Below are 15,200 nucleotides of genomic sequence, written 5' to 3'. Positions count from 1 at the left end.
GGGATTGCATTGAAACTTGCAGAATATTGAGAGGCCTGGATATCATGGGCATGGAGGAGATGCTTCCATTAGTATGAGAGACTAAGACCTGAGGGAACAGCTTCAGAGTGAAGGGATGACTCTTTAGAACTGAGATGAAGAGGGTGGTGAATCTCTGCAACTCATTGCCACAGAAGTCACTGGCTGTATTTAAAACAGAATTAGGTTCTTGATTAGTAAGAGGATCAAGGATTATAGTGGGGGAAAGGCAGGAGAATGGAGTTGAGAAAACGTATCAGTCATGATAGAATGGAGGAGCAGCGTCGATGGGCTACATGACCTAATTTTGCTTCTATAGCTTATCACCTTCTATTCAAAAAGGAATAAGTCTGTGTCACAAATTCCCATAATCTATTGTGGAAAGTGGTAGGTTTTAGGAACTCAGTCTGCTCCAGTCTACAAATAGCACAAAATTCATAATCAGATGTGAGATTTTCAATCTGTTTTGAGATCCCAGGTCAACCACACCAATGGCACAGCCCTTGCCCTCCACTTGGCGACTGTCAGGTGTATCCAGTGAAGGGTATCTCTCTGCAATAAAGCTGGAATGACCATCCTTTCATCACACACCAATAAGTCAATGGTGAAATGCTGCCAGTGCTCAAAGTTGATTTTCATAGCCAACTAACAGGTCTTTGATCTGATGAACCATTGATAAATAATATTGATGAATGGCAACACATTTTCCAATTTATTTTCTGCTTCCATTTGATTGAGTCCAGTGTGGCTTGCTGGCCATTGTGAACTTAGAACATGATACATTTTCATAAATTAACTCAACATCTTGTTTAATATGGCTGTCAGCTGTCACTCTGGAAAGCACATCTGCCGTTATTTATAGTTTCTCCTGTTCATATGCAGTTAAAAGTCAGTCACATTGTTGTGGGCCTGGAGTCACTAGTGTGACACTGTAATCAGTGTTGAAGTTCTCCAATCCTTTGAATAATGTAGGTATCTTTGTTCCAAGGAGCTCTTTGTCCTCTGCCGTTTAACTCTTTGACCTTATGAAGAGTGTTGAAGACAAGATGCCCTCAATTCTGTGAATTCTTGATTGGGAAGAGACTGACACTAGGAGACTGAGATTTCCACTTTTTATTATTTTCGAATGACAACGGATGGTGGTTTTCAACTCTACTTTATTTTCCTTTTCTCTAGCACACTGGGGGACAATTAGCTGCTTCTACTTAAAAGAACAAATTTCAGTCTGAATTCCTAAAAAATCCATCTGCATTTTCTACTTCTGCAAAAATGAGGAATGCAGTAATGCTTCATCCCATGAACGTATAAAGTGATTGAAGGGAAGATAAATTGACATGATGAAATTCTTGCTCATATTATTGGAATTTCTCTTTCTGTGGGCACTGATTCTCTTGCATGCTCTCCTGTAAGTCTGCTCCTTGGCATCTCTGAAACATTAGCAAGAGCTCATGGTATGGGGGAATAAATATATTGGAGCATTAAAGGATTTGTTACATAACAGCATGCAAGAGAGAGGGGATAAATGGGTCCTTTTTGGGTTGTGAAGATATAATGAGTGGCATGCCATATGGATCAGTACTGGGACCTCAGCTATTTATAATCCATATCAGTGACTTTTTTGATGAGAACTAATGTAAGATAGCTAAATTTGCTGATGTTACAAAGGTTAGTAAGAAAGTATGCTGTACAATGGAGCTAAAGAGTCTGCAAAGGGCTACAGAGGTTAAGTGAGTGGGCAAAAAAAATTGGCTGATAGAGTTCATGTGGGAAAGTGTGAAATTATCCAATTTGGCACAAAGAATAGAACAATGGTGTGTTTTTGAAATGTGCAATGCTTGCAGAACTTGGAGATATTTAGAAATATAGGCACCATGGTATATGAATCACAAAACAATATGATTGAGAATAAGTCCAAAGTGCCTGTCGCGCACAGGAAGATGTATCCTTTGTGTTGGCAAGATACATGGACCACAGGAAATGATGGCATCAGCATACGGTACTGAGGTACCACACTGAGAACGAGAAGACCAGCAAGTTAGAGGTAAAGGCTGGCGCAGATAGAATGAAGACTTTCTCACAGTTTCTGTAGATTATGTACCCTTGTCTGCCACTCCTTTGGCATGCTTGCCCTGCTCCCATGGGGCCCTCTCCAACCACTGTGCTAGCTAGCGAGTGGCGATTTCCAGATTGGGAGGCTATGCGTTCACTCAGGGTTGCTCCCATATTTGGCACTACCTTTCTTCTTGCCTTCTCTACCTGTTGCCAAATTTTCTGTTGTCCTGCTTTACATCCTTCACCAGATGCTCATGCCCCACAAAATGGCTACTGGCACATGCATCGACTGAGCTGGTGATATCAGCTGACTGCAATGCAGTGTTACTGCATTTGCAGGCGTATTGCTCCTTCTGGTGTTGGCATTCATAATAAACATAACCATCATGAAACTTTAGCATGCAGGTCAAGTAAGTGAAGAGGATGGCAAATGGAATGTTGATATTTATTTAAAGAAGAACAGAATGTAAGAGTAGGAAAGTCTTCTACCAGCTGTATGGGATTGGAGAGTACTCTGTATCAGTCTATGTGTAGTCTGGTCTCCTGATTTGGAAATGGACATAATTGTGTTTGGAATAGTTCACAGAAAATTAACTTGATTACTTCGGAATGGAAGAGCTTGTCTTATGAAGAGAATTCTGATAAGTTGGGCATATACACATTGCAACTTAGAAAAATGGGAACTTACTGATATGCAACATTCTGAGGGGACTTGATAAGGCAGAGACAGGAAGCATATTTCCACTTGGAGAGACTTTAACAAAGGGATACAACGTAAGAATAAGAGATCTTCCTTTTAAGATGGGGGTGAGGAGAATATTTTTCTGAGGATCCAATACCTGTGGAATTGACCTCCCCAGAAAACAATGGAAGTTAGTCATTGAATTTATTCAAAGTTCAGTTATGTAGATTTTTGGTAGCCTTAAGAATCAATAGTTATGTGGGAACAGATAAGAATGTGAACTTGAGACTGTAATGATTTCAACTCTGACCTTGAGAGACTGAATGGCCTACTCCTGCTGCCAAGTTCTACATTCCTATATCTTATGGCTTATGAGGTGCTGGTAGGGCAGCCAGATATCCACTACAGATGTGCAAGACCTATTTTTATGTTTAAGCAGGTTATTATACCATATGCGATGACATGACCAATCATGAATCAATACGCATGAAGTCAATGCATCCCATCGAAAATCAACAGCAAGCAACTAGCTCAGAAACCTTGCCTCATTTTTGTTGAGCTGGAAATTGGGATAATTAGAGAATCAGTTAATATCCTTGTTGAGAATCAATTAATTAAGGTCAAACCAGGCAAAACTGGGATTCGTTTTCAGTTGTATAATTCCGGGTCAAGTACTCGGTGGATGGTGCATTTCCATGAGCCTGGTGGCATCGTGTCAATGTAAATAAGGGAAAGGATTTGCACAGAAATTGTGCCAGACTTACATTCATGATCCTGAATTATCTTTCGGAGTGATTCTGATCACAGCAGGTCTGTCGTTTTGTGTGTTCGATCAGTCAGTTTTCCTAAGCAACATTTTGTGTTCCTTGAAAATACAGGTTTGGGCAATCTTCAATATTAGTGATAACAATATTCATCAACTACAGTTCTATGGATAGCGAAATTATCGCAAAGTTAAACAAAAATTGATTAAGAGATAGAGACTGCAGATGATTTCCTTTGGCATTCATTCAACTTAAAATTAGACCCAGACTATTGTGAGTCTATCAATGATTACTTTCAAATGCATTTTTAAATTCTCTTTACTATTTTGTGGTTGAAACCTGAAACAGCCAAGGTGAAATGAGGTGACATTTTTATTAGACTATTATATTTTGAATGGTGATATTTGAAGCCATTTTATTATCAGATAATGTGATTAGAGGTTTTGTGCATAAATGCTTCACTGTTAACTGCAATTCACTTGGCTCTTTAGCTGTGAGTGCATAAGGTATTGTCTCACATTTAACACCAGTAAATTTAAATGTTCTCATATTTATTGAGCTCTCTTATTTCTGGCACAGCAGCCTGAACAGTCAACTCAGAATCATGTATTTTGGGAACAAAGAATTAAAGACCAATTAAGAAGATGATAGAAGAAAGGTACAAATTTCTTCTCCAATTCCATGTTCCTTCTTAAAATCCCTGCTTTGATTCATCTTTCCTTCCTGAACATCTCCCTCTTTGGCTCAATTTTGGTCTTTGCAATGTTTTCTAATTCCAGGATGTTATAGAAATGTAAGTTGCTTTTGCAAATATGACTTCAGTAAATTTTGTAAAAATGGTGAAAGTGGGGAACACTGTTGAAGGTATACCTCAGCAACACAAAATATGTTGATGTTCCTGATGTGTTTGCTTTGATAAAGCCTCACAAAAGAAGCAGTACTACATAAGGCCAATCATATTAGTGCTTTAGTTACAAAGTAAGCCAAAGGCAAGACTCTCTGAAGCAAATGGCTCGCCTGGCTCCTCAGTCAATACGACACCATATACAAGATGCAAGGGTAAAGGTTGATGGAATAGTCACAACTTGTAAGGATGGGAACAGCCATTACAGAAATGTGAATCTTAATGCTGCCTGGGACAAAGCAGTTTGTTTGTTTAGTCCATCTCTCACTGAGATCAATATTTACTGCTCCATTATTGGCACACGAGTGGCAGGATGTACAAATTGTTGGATGCCCTGCAGCAACTGGCTCAAAGTTACTCTGACACCATCGGCAGCCCTTGAGACATCTATAGCATGGAAGGACATGAGTGAGAATGCTGCTGGATCACCATCACCTGCAAATCCACCTCCACCACAAACATCCTTGCCTTGAATATATATCAGAGCTGAAAATGTGTTGCTGGTTAAAGCGCAGCAGGTCAGGCAGCATCCAAGGAACAGGAAATTCGACGTTTCGGGCAAAAGCCCTTCATCAGGAATCCCGAAACGCTTTTGCCCGAAACATCGAATTTCCTGTTCCTTGGATGCTGCCTGACCTGCTGCGCTTTAACCAGCAACACATTTTCAGCTCTGATCTCCAGCACCTGCAGACCTCACTTTTTACTTGAATATATATCACTTATCCAATATCATCATTGAATCAATGTCATGGAATTCCCTTGGACCTAGTAAATTTGCCACACCACTTCAGTTCTAAATATTAATTTACATACCTCTCTAGTTGCTGATAGTCTGATTCTAAATGTATTCACTTCAGAGTCAATAACTGGAACACATTTAGTTTTAACTGGAACAAGAAAGTAAATACAAAATGTAATTGCAGCAAGTCAAAGAAAAGGATTTGAGGATTATAAGTTGTATGACCTTCTAATTTGGCATTGGTGTGTTCCAATGAGTGAGATTTGTTAATAATTTTAAGTAAATTTGAAGTAAAGATTTATGACATATTAGCGATCTTTGAAAGATTTGTAGTTCAGGTTGATAAGTATGTAAGTTAGCTCACTGAGCTGGACAGTTTGTTTTCAGAAGTTTCGTCACCATGACTAGGTAACATCATCAATGAGAGTCTCCAGTGAAGACTGGAGGTGATATGGCCCACCTCTCTATTTATAGGTCTTGGCTTCTTAAAGTGGGTGATGTCATTTCTGGTTCTATTTTTTCAAGGGGGAAGGTAAATGGGATCTGAGTCAATGTGTTTATTGATGGAGTTCTGCTGAGAATGCCATGCCTCTAACAATTCTTGTGCATGTCTTTGTACTGCCTGTCCTAGGATGTGTGTGTTGTCCAAATCAAAGTGGTGTCCTTTTTTGTCTGAATGTATGGAAACCAGTGAGAGTGGGTTATGTCTTTTGATGGCTAGTTAGTGTTCATGTATCCAGCTCAGTGAGCTAACTTGCATACTTATGATGTATGCTACTAGGATCACATGCTGAAGTTACAGTGTTTGATTTCAGTTCCAACTGGATTTGATTTATCCTGGGAAATAATAACTTAGTGTTGAATGCACAAGTGCAAGTTTTCATGATTTGATGTCTTTATGGGATAAAGACAAGCATTTAACATAAAAATGCAGTTACTCCAGATGGCGAGTTGATGTTCATGGATACGGATTGCTAGTTGTCTGCCTCTTTGTCCTATATAGTGTTACATGCAATCTTTGCATGGGATCTTGTAAATTATGGTTGTCTTGCACATGATGGGTATCGGATCTTTTGTCCTGGTGAGTTGGTGTGTGAGTGTGCCTGTCAGTTTATGGGCTGTCATGATGGGTATTGGGTCTTTTGTCCTGGTGCCTTGATGTCTGAGCGTGCCTGTCAGTTTACGGGCTGTCATGATGGGTATTAGGTCTTTTGTCCTGGTGCCTTGATGTCTGAGTGTGCCTGTCAGTTTACGGGCTGTCATGATGGGTATTGGGTCTTTTGTCCTGGTAGGTTTATGGGCTTTTTGCCTGTAGGTTTATGGGCTGTCATGAAGGGTATTGGGTCTTTTGTCCTGGTGAGTTGGTGTGTGAGTGTGCCTGTGGTTTATGGGCTGTCATAAGTTTCACTGGTCAGAGAAGTCTGGCTATCAGTGAATTCCAAAAGCACAGTACAGCAACGCTTCTCAGGAGGCTCCAAAGCACTGAAGGTGTCACCTAGACAGGGGATGAAACATTTGCAAATCAACTTCCCAGCTCTACAGACATACTCACAACCACAACTGGCACCCAGGCTACAAATCTTTCCATGAACCTTGACTACACAAGGATTTCAAGGACCCTGTTGGCAAATCACAGCACAATTTTCCCCTTATTTGCAAACTTGAGGTGAGAGCATGTGAAAGCTTGCTAGGCCTCATAGAGAGAGACACCCTACATGAGACTCCAAAATATAGTGAGATTCAGCATTTAATGTTTAGAAATCTATTTGGTACACTTCCTGTAAATGATATATGATACTCACATTATATGAAAACATCACTTTTGCTATACAAATGTGTGCAGTTTCAATAACTGAGAGGAAAGAGTGAAATTTCTGCTTTAAAAGGAAGGTTCTGACAACTTTACTAGTTAATCATGTTCTGTTGAGTGGAGAGTTGTTTTTTCCTGAAGATACTTAAATTCACTATAGAGATGTTTCATTGTATTCATATTAAGATATCTTTGGATGTGGTTGACTTACAAAACATTTCCTTTGAGAACTGGAAGTTGTTAGTTATCAGTTGGATTAGCAGCTGTCCTGCAAGTCTCTGGTTGTGAAGTATATCAGTATTTGACTTATCTTTTGTTTTGAAAATATGAACCAACTCCTCTTATGCTGGTAAATCAAGATGTGAAATATTCCATTAACTTCTGAAGATCAGACAAAATGTTTTGAACACAAAGAAAAATATCAAATTCTGAAAGATTGCATAAAAGAATAAAATTATATTTGGAGAAATTTACATTGGATAGAGTCTTGTTTGCTTTGTATTAGAAAGAGAAGTTGATAATATTAAATTAATTTGTGAAAGGTATTATTTTGTGTAATTATTATTTTTCTTCCTGTATTGTAGGAAGCAATGGAGTAAACAAAGGGCAGACTGGAACAGCATTTACTTCACATATCAGGCAAAAACAATTATTTTGTTCAGCTGCTCCTAAAATAGGGCAAAATTTTATTGTTGTTGTTCCAATGTGTGGTCTTGAAATTCTTCTGACACTTCCACATAATACAAGTTCCTAGTCTTAAATATACAAGAGTTGAAAGTGGAAGTCAATCACTTTATCAGTAGGAAATCGCTTTAGTAAATTTGGAGGATGTGTCGCTGAGGGTGATCCCAGTGCATTCACTGGATTTGGGATTGCAATCTAGACGAATGACATGTGACATAGAGATTGAGGTAAAGAGAAATAAAAGTAAGATATTGAAGGATTTAAAATTGAATAAGCAGATTACAGAGAGCTGGTTACAGAGAGGCAGTATTAACTAATTGGCTGGAAATGATTTAGTAACACATCCCACAAAAGTCTGTGTTGAGGGCTTTCTATTCACTCTACGTATTGGATGATAGAATAGAAACTCACATTACCAAATCTTCCAGTGACAAATAATGAACAGCATAGCAATTAGTATCAGTGGCAGGGTAAAATTATAATAAAACATTAATAGATTAATTAAGTGAACAAAGTGATGGTACATAGATTTCAACGGAAACAAATTTAGGCTAGCAATTTTGGATCTAAAATGAATAGAACACATACAGCTGGAAATAACTAAAATCTAAATTGTCCAAGTACGTACTTCCTAAAAATGCCAGGTATGAAATACAATCAAAATGGCCACCATCTGTTAGGATTTCTATCTGAAGGAATAGAATGCAAAAGAAGAAAAAGTAACTCATCAGCTTTACAAACCCTCATTAAACAATACCTTCGGGCCCTATGAATGGTTTAGGAACACCTCAAAAAGGATATACTAGCCTTAGAGAGTGTGCAATGCAAATTTATCAGATAGCTGGTAAATAATTTTGGGGTTTTAGGATTCAATTTATGAAGGAAAATTATTCGTAAAAGGATATTATTCTTTGAAATTTAGAACATTTAATGATGATTTAATTCTTCACAAGTGTTTGAGGGAAGCAGAAAGGACAGAGACAGATAAACTATGTCTGCTGGTTGGGGAGCCTGTGTAAAAAATCATGAAGAATAGACACTTTGGAAGGGAACTTAGACCATAAGACCATAAGACCATAAGACATAGGAGTGGAAGTAAGGCCATTCGGCCCATCGAGTCCACTCCACCATTCAATCATGGCTGATGGGCATTTCAACTCCACTTACCAGCGTTCTCCCCGTAGCCCTTAATCCCTCGAGACAACAAGAATCTATCAATCTCTGCCTTGAAGACATTTAGCGTCCCGGCCTCCATGCACTCTGTGGCAATGAATTCCACAGGCCCACCACTCTCTGGCTGAAGAAATGTCTCCGCATTTCTGTTCTGAATTTACCACCTCTAATTCTAAGGCTGTGTCCACAGGTCCTAGTCTCCTCGCCTAACGGAAACAATTTCCTAGCGTCCACCCTTTCCAAGCCATGTATTATCTTGTATGTCTCTATTAAGTCTCCCCTTAATCTTCTAAACTCCAATGAATACAATCCCAGGATCCTCAGCCGTTCCTCATATGTTAGACCTACCATTCCAGGGATCATCCGTGTGAATCTCCGCTGGACACGTTCCTGTGCCAATATGTCCTTCCTGAGGACCAAAACTGGACACAGTACTCTAAATAGGGCCTAACCAGAGCTTTATTAAGTCTCAGTAGCACATCTCTGCTTTTATATTCCAACCCTCTTGAGATAAGAGACAACATTGCATTCGCTTTCTTAATCACGGACTCAACCTGCATGTTTACCTTTAGAGAATCCTCGACTAGTACTCCCAGATCCCTTTGTACTTTGGCTTTACTAATTTTCTCACCATTTAGAAAGTAGTCTATGCTTTTATTCTTTTTGCCAAAGTGCAAGACCTCGCACTTGCTCATGTTGAATTCCATCAGCCATTTCCTGGACCACTCTCCCAACCTGTCTAGATCCTTCTGTAGCCTCCCCACTTCCTCAGTACTACCTGCCTGTCCACCTAACTTCGCATCATCTGCAAACTTTGCTAGAATGCCCCCAGTCCCCTCATCCAAATCATTTATATATAATGCGAATAGCTGTGGCCCCGACACTGAACCCTGCGGGACACCACTTGTCACCGGCTGCCATTCTGAAAAAGAACCTTTTATCCCAACTCTCTGCCTCCTGTTAGAGAGCCAATCCTCAATCCATCCCAGCAGCTCACCTCGAATACCATGGGCCCTCACCTTGCTCAGCAGCCTCCCGTGTGGCACCTTATCAAAGGCCTTTTGAAAGTCTAGATAGACCACATCCACTGGGTTTCCCTGGTCTAACCTACTTGTCACCTCTTCAAAGAATTCCAACAGGTTTGTCAGGCATGACCTCCCCTTACTAAATCCATGTTGACTTGTTCTAATCAGACTCTGCTCTTCCAAGAATTTAGAAACCTCATCCTTAATGATGGATTCTAGAATTTTACCAACAATCGAGATTAAGCTAATTGGCCTATAATTTTCCATCTTTTGTCTTGATCCTTTCTCGAACAAGGGGGTTAAAATAGCCATCTTCCAATCATCCGGGACCTTTCCTGACTCCAGTGACTCTTGAAAGATCTCAACCAATGCCTCCGCTATTTCCTCAGCCACCTCTCTCAGAACTCTAGGGTGTATCCCATCGGGGCCAGGAGATTTATCAATTTTAAGGCTTTTTAACTTTTCTAGCACTATCTCTTTCGTCACGGCAACCATACTCAACTCAGCCCCGTGACTCCCTTTAATTTTTGGGATATTATTCATGTCTTCCACTGTGAAAATTGATGCAAAGTACTTGTTAAGTTCTCCTGCTATTTCCTTATCTCCCATCACTAGGCTTCCTGCATCAGTTTGAAGTGGCCCGATGTCTACTTTTGCCTGTCGTTTGTTTCTTATGTACTGAAAGAAACTTTTACTATCATTTCTAATATTACTGGCTAGCCTACCTTCATATTTGGAAACACTTTTAGTCAGAACAAATAGTTGAAGTTGAAAGCTTCTTTTTCACAGAAGGTAATTGATGAGTTGTAAATGTTACTGCTAAGATCGATATCCAAAGGCATGAAAGGAGAAAGATCAAAGATGGATTTATGGAGTTAGATCACAGATCAGCCATAATCTTATTCAATGACTTTAAAAATCTCACAATGCCAGGTTATAATCTAACAGGTTTGTTTGGAAGCACTAACTTTGGAAGCACTGCTTCTTCATCAGGTGTTTGTGGAGAATAAGACAATAACACAGAATTTTAATGAGTTTTGAGAAGATTTGTAGCTCAGATTGAGGTTTTGGATGTAGGTTTGCTCGCTGAGCTGGAAGGTTCAATTCCAGACCTTTTGTTACCCTAGTAGGTAATATCTTTGGTGGGCCACAGGCAAAGCATTGCTGAAAATTCCTGCTTTCTATTTATATGTTTGAGTTTCTTTGGGTTGGTGACACCCAAGGTCTCAGTTGAGACCATCCACGTGGGTAAAGAGCTTGGCTGTCAGCCTCTGCTCGGTCACTTTGCGTCGTTGCCTGTCCCGAAGTCCACCTTTGAGGATGGTCACCTGAAGGTTGGAGGTTGAATGACCTGGACCACTGAATTGTTCCCTGACTGGGACGGAACACTCCTGCCGAGTAATTGTTGTGCTGTGTCCATTCATCCATTGTCATTATGTCTGCTTGTCTCACCAATGTACCATGCCTGAGGACACCCTTGCTTGCAGCATATGAGACAGACAACATTGGCTGAGTCACATGATTACCTGACACAGACATGGTGGGTGGTGTCCCACTGGCAATGGTGATATCTGTGTCGGCACTCTGACATGTCTTGCAGCTTCTGCCATGAGAGGGTTGCTGCAACTCTTACTAACAGCTCACACACTCTCTCTCACACACACATACACAAACACACACACTCCAATTCATGCTCTCTCACACTCTCTCACACTCTCTCACACTCTTTCACTCGCGCGCCCTCGCTCTCGCACTCTCTTGCGCTCTCACTCTCTCATTGTCTCACACACTCTTGCTCTCTCGTGCTCTTGCGCTCACACTCTTTCAATTTCACTCTCACACTCTCTCACACTTTCTCACTCTCACTTATTCTCTCCCAGTCTCTCTCACTCTCTCCCTCAACACTCTCTGTCACACTTTCTTTCTCTCACACTCTTGCACTCTAGAGTTCTCTCATGTTCTCTTGTGCTCTCTCGCGCTTTCTTGCGCTCTGTCACGCTCTCACTCATTCTCACTCACTCTCTCTCCCTCTCCCTCTCACACTTTCTCTCGCTGTCACTCACTCTCACTCTCTTGTGCTCTCTCACTCGCACTATCTCACGCTCGCTCACACTCTCGCTCTCTCTCGTTCTGTCACGCTGTCTCTCGCGCTCTCTCAGTCTCATTTGCTGTCACTCACTCTCACATTCACTCTCTCACTCTCGCTCTCTCTCACACTCTCACTCGCTCTCTCACTCTCAATCTTTCACTCTCTCACTCTCTCTCACTCTCTCCCTCACTGTGTCTCACTCTCTCTCACTTACTCTTTCTCACTTACTCTTTCTCACTCTCTCACACACTCTCTCACACTCTGTCTTGCTCTCTCACACTCTCCCCCTCTCACTCTCACTCTTTCTCACTCTCTCACATGCTCTCGCTATCTTGCTCACATTCTCTTACTCTCTCCCCTTCTCGCTCCCTCTCGCTCACTTGCACTCTCTCTCATGCTCTCTCTCGCTCTTTCACTCTCTCTGTTGCTATGTGTCGCTCTCTCACTTCTCACTCGCTTTCTCACCCTCTGTCGCTCTCTATCTCTCTCTTTCTCTCACTCTCACATTCTCTCTTGCTCTCTTACACTCTGTCACTCGCTCTCACTCTTGCACTCTCTCACACACTCTCACTCTCTCTCGCTCTATCTCACTCTATCTCTCACACACTCTTGCTCTCTCACACTCTCTCTCTCATTCACTCCTATCTCTCATTCTTTCACTCTCACTCTCTCAGTCATTCTCAGTCTCTCTTGCTCTCTCGCTTGCACTCTCACTCTCTCACTTTCACTCTCTCTTGCACTTTTTTGCTCTCTCTCTCTGTCTCACACTCTTACACTATTACACTCTCTCTTGCTTTCTCGCTGACTTGCTCTCGTGCTCTCGTATTCTCTCGCTCTCTTTTGCCCTCCCTCTCTCTCTATTTCGCAGTCTGTCTCACTCTGTCTCATTTTTTCTATCTCACTTTCTATTTTGTGCCCTCGCTCTGTCTCGCACTCTGTCACTCTCTCTCACCTGGTCGCTCTGACCCTCTCTCTGTCTGTCATTTTCTCTCTCTCTCTGTGATGTTCTCTCTCTCTCTGTCGTGCTCTCTCTGTGTCACACTCTCTCACTCTCTCTGTCACTCCCTCTCACTCCCTCTGTCATTCTCTCTCTCACCTGGCTGCACTATCTCTCTCTTTCGCTCTCTCTCTGTCATTCTCTCTCTTTCTGTTGCTCTCTCTCTCTCTCACCCAGTTGCGCTCTCGCTCTCTGTCATTCTCTTTCTCTCTGTCGCTTTCTGTTGCCCTCTCTCTCTAACTCTCTCACTCTCTCGCTCTCACTTGCACTCTTTTGCTCTCTCTCTCTCTCTGTCTGTCTTACACTCTTACACTCTCTCTCTTGCTTTCTCGCTGACTTGCTCTCGTGCTGTCTCGCTCTCTCTTGCTCACTTTTGCCCTCCCTCTCTCTGTGTCTCGCAGTCTGTCTCACCCTGTCTCATTCTCTCTTGCGCGCTCTGTCTCTCTCTTTTGTGCTCTTACTCTGTCTCGCACTGTGTCACACTCTCTCTCACTCACCCTATCGTGCTCTTTCTCACCTGGCCGCTCTGACTCTCCCTCTCTCTGTCATTTTCTCTCTGTCTGTCTCTCTCTCTCTCTGTCGCTCTCACTCTCACTCTCTCTGTTGCTCTTTCTCACTCTCTCCCACTCTCTCTCACTCCCTTTATCATTCTCTCTCTCACCCGGTCGCGCTCTCCCTCTCTCTCTCTCTTTCTCTCTGTCGTTCTCTCTCTGTCTGTCACTCTCTCTCTCACTGTCACTCTCTGTTGCTCCCTGTCACTTTCTCACTCACTCTCTGTTGCTCTCTCAGACTCCTGCTCTCTCAATCTCTCCCATTCTCTCTCACTCTCACTCTCTCCCACTATCTCTCACTCTCACTCTCTCTCTATCGCTCTCTCATTCACACTCATTCACTCTCTCTCACTCTCACTCACTCTCTCTTCCTCTCTCACTCTCTTGCTCTCGCTGTTTTGCTCTCTCTCGCTCACTGTCACACTCTTACACTCTCATGCTGTCACACTCTCTCGCTTTCTCTGTCGCTGTCACTCTCACTCTTTCTCACTCTGTCACTCTTTCTTGCTCTCCCTCTCTCTCATTCGCTTTTCCTCTCTCACTTTCTCTCTCACTTTTGCTCTTTTGCCCTCTCTCACTCACTGTCACACTCTCATGCTCTCACACTCGCTCACTCTCACACTCTGTCGCTCTCTCACTCTCTCCTTCATGCTGTCTTGCTAGCGCTCTCTCTCAATCTTTCACATTCTCTCGAGCATTCTCATACTCTCACACTCTCATGGTCTCATGCTCTCACACTCTCTTCCTTGTGCTCTCTCTCTCACACTCATTCGCTTGCACTCTCTCGCTCTCTCTCACTGTCTACTGTTCTTTTGCTCTCTCGCTTGCACTCTCTCACCCTCGCTCTCTTTCACTCTCATTCTCTCCTGCGCTCTTTCTCACTCTCTCACTCTTGTGCTCTCTCGCTGTCTCACCTGTGGTCTCTCGTTCACTCTCGCAGTCACACGCTCTTTCGCTCTCTTGCTCATTCTCACTCTTTTGGTCTCTCGATTGCTCTCTTTCATTCTCTCCTGCTCAGTCTTGCTCACTCACACACTCTCACACTCTCTCGCTCTCTCCCTCGTGGTCTCCCCCAGTCTCTTGCTCTCTCTCATAGTCTCTCGCTTTCTCGCGCTCTCACTTGTGTGCTCTCTCGCACTGTCTTGCTCTCTCTCGCTCTAACACACTCTCGTCCGTGCTCTCACGCACTCTCCCTCTCTCTCCCTGTCTCACGCTCCCATTCTCACATTCGCGCTCTCACTCTCACTCTCGCTCTCTCACTCTGTCTTGCTCACACTCTCACTTTCTCCTGCTCACTTTCACTCACTCTCGCTCGTTCTCACACTCTCACACTCTCTTGTGCTCTCCCTTGTGCTCTCTCGCTCTCTTGCTCTCTCTCGCTCTCTCTTGCTCTTTCTCGCTCTCTTTCACTCTCTCTCTCTCTTGCTCTCTTGCTCTTGCATGCTCTCGCTCTCTCGCCCCCTCACTCTCACATGCTCTCTTTCACTCTCGCTCTCTCTTGCTCACTCTTTGTCACTCTCTCGCTTGCTCTCTCTCACTCTCTCCTGCTCTCTCACAGTTTTACACTGTCTCACTCTCTCACCTGCGCTCTCTCGCAGTCTCTTGCTCTCTCGCTAACTCTCACACTCTTTAGTTTTCTCGCTCTCTTGCTCGTGCTCTCTCCCGTTCTCACTCACTCTTGCTCTCTTTCACTCTCTCTCATGGTCTCACAC

Source organism: Hemiscyllium ocellatum, chromosome 25, assembly GCF_020745735.1.
Source record: "Hemiscyllium ocellatum isolate sHemOce1 chromosome 25, sHemOce1.pat.X.cur, whole genome shotgun sequence".
NCBI classification, from domain to species: Eukaryota; Metazoa; Chordata; class Chondrichthyes; order Orectolobiformes; family Hemiscylliidae; genus Hemiscyllium; species Hemiscyllium ocellatum.
Note: the sequence above shows the minus strand (reverse complement) of the source record.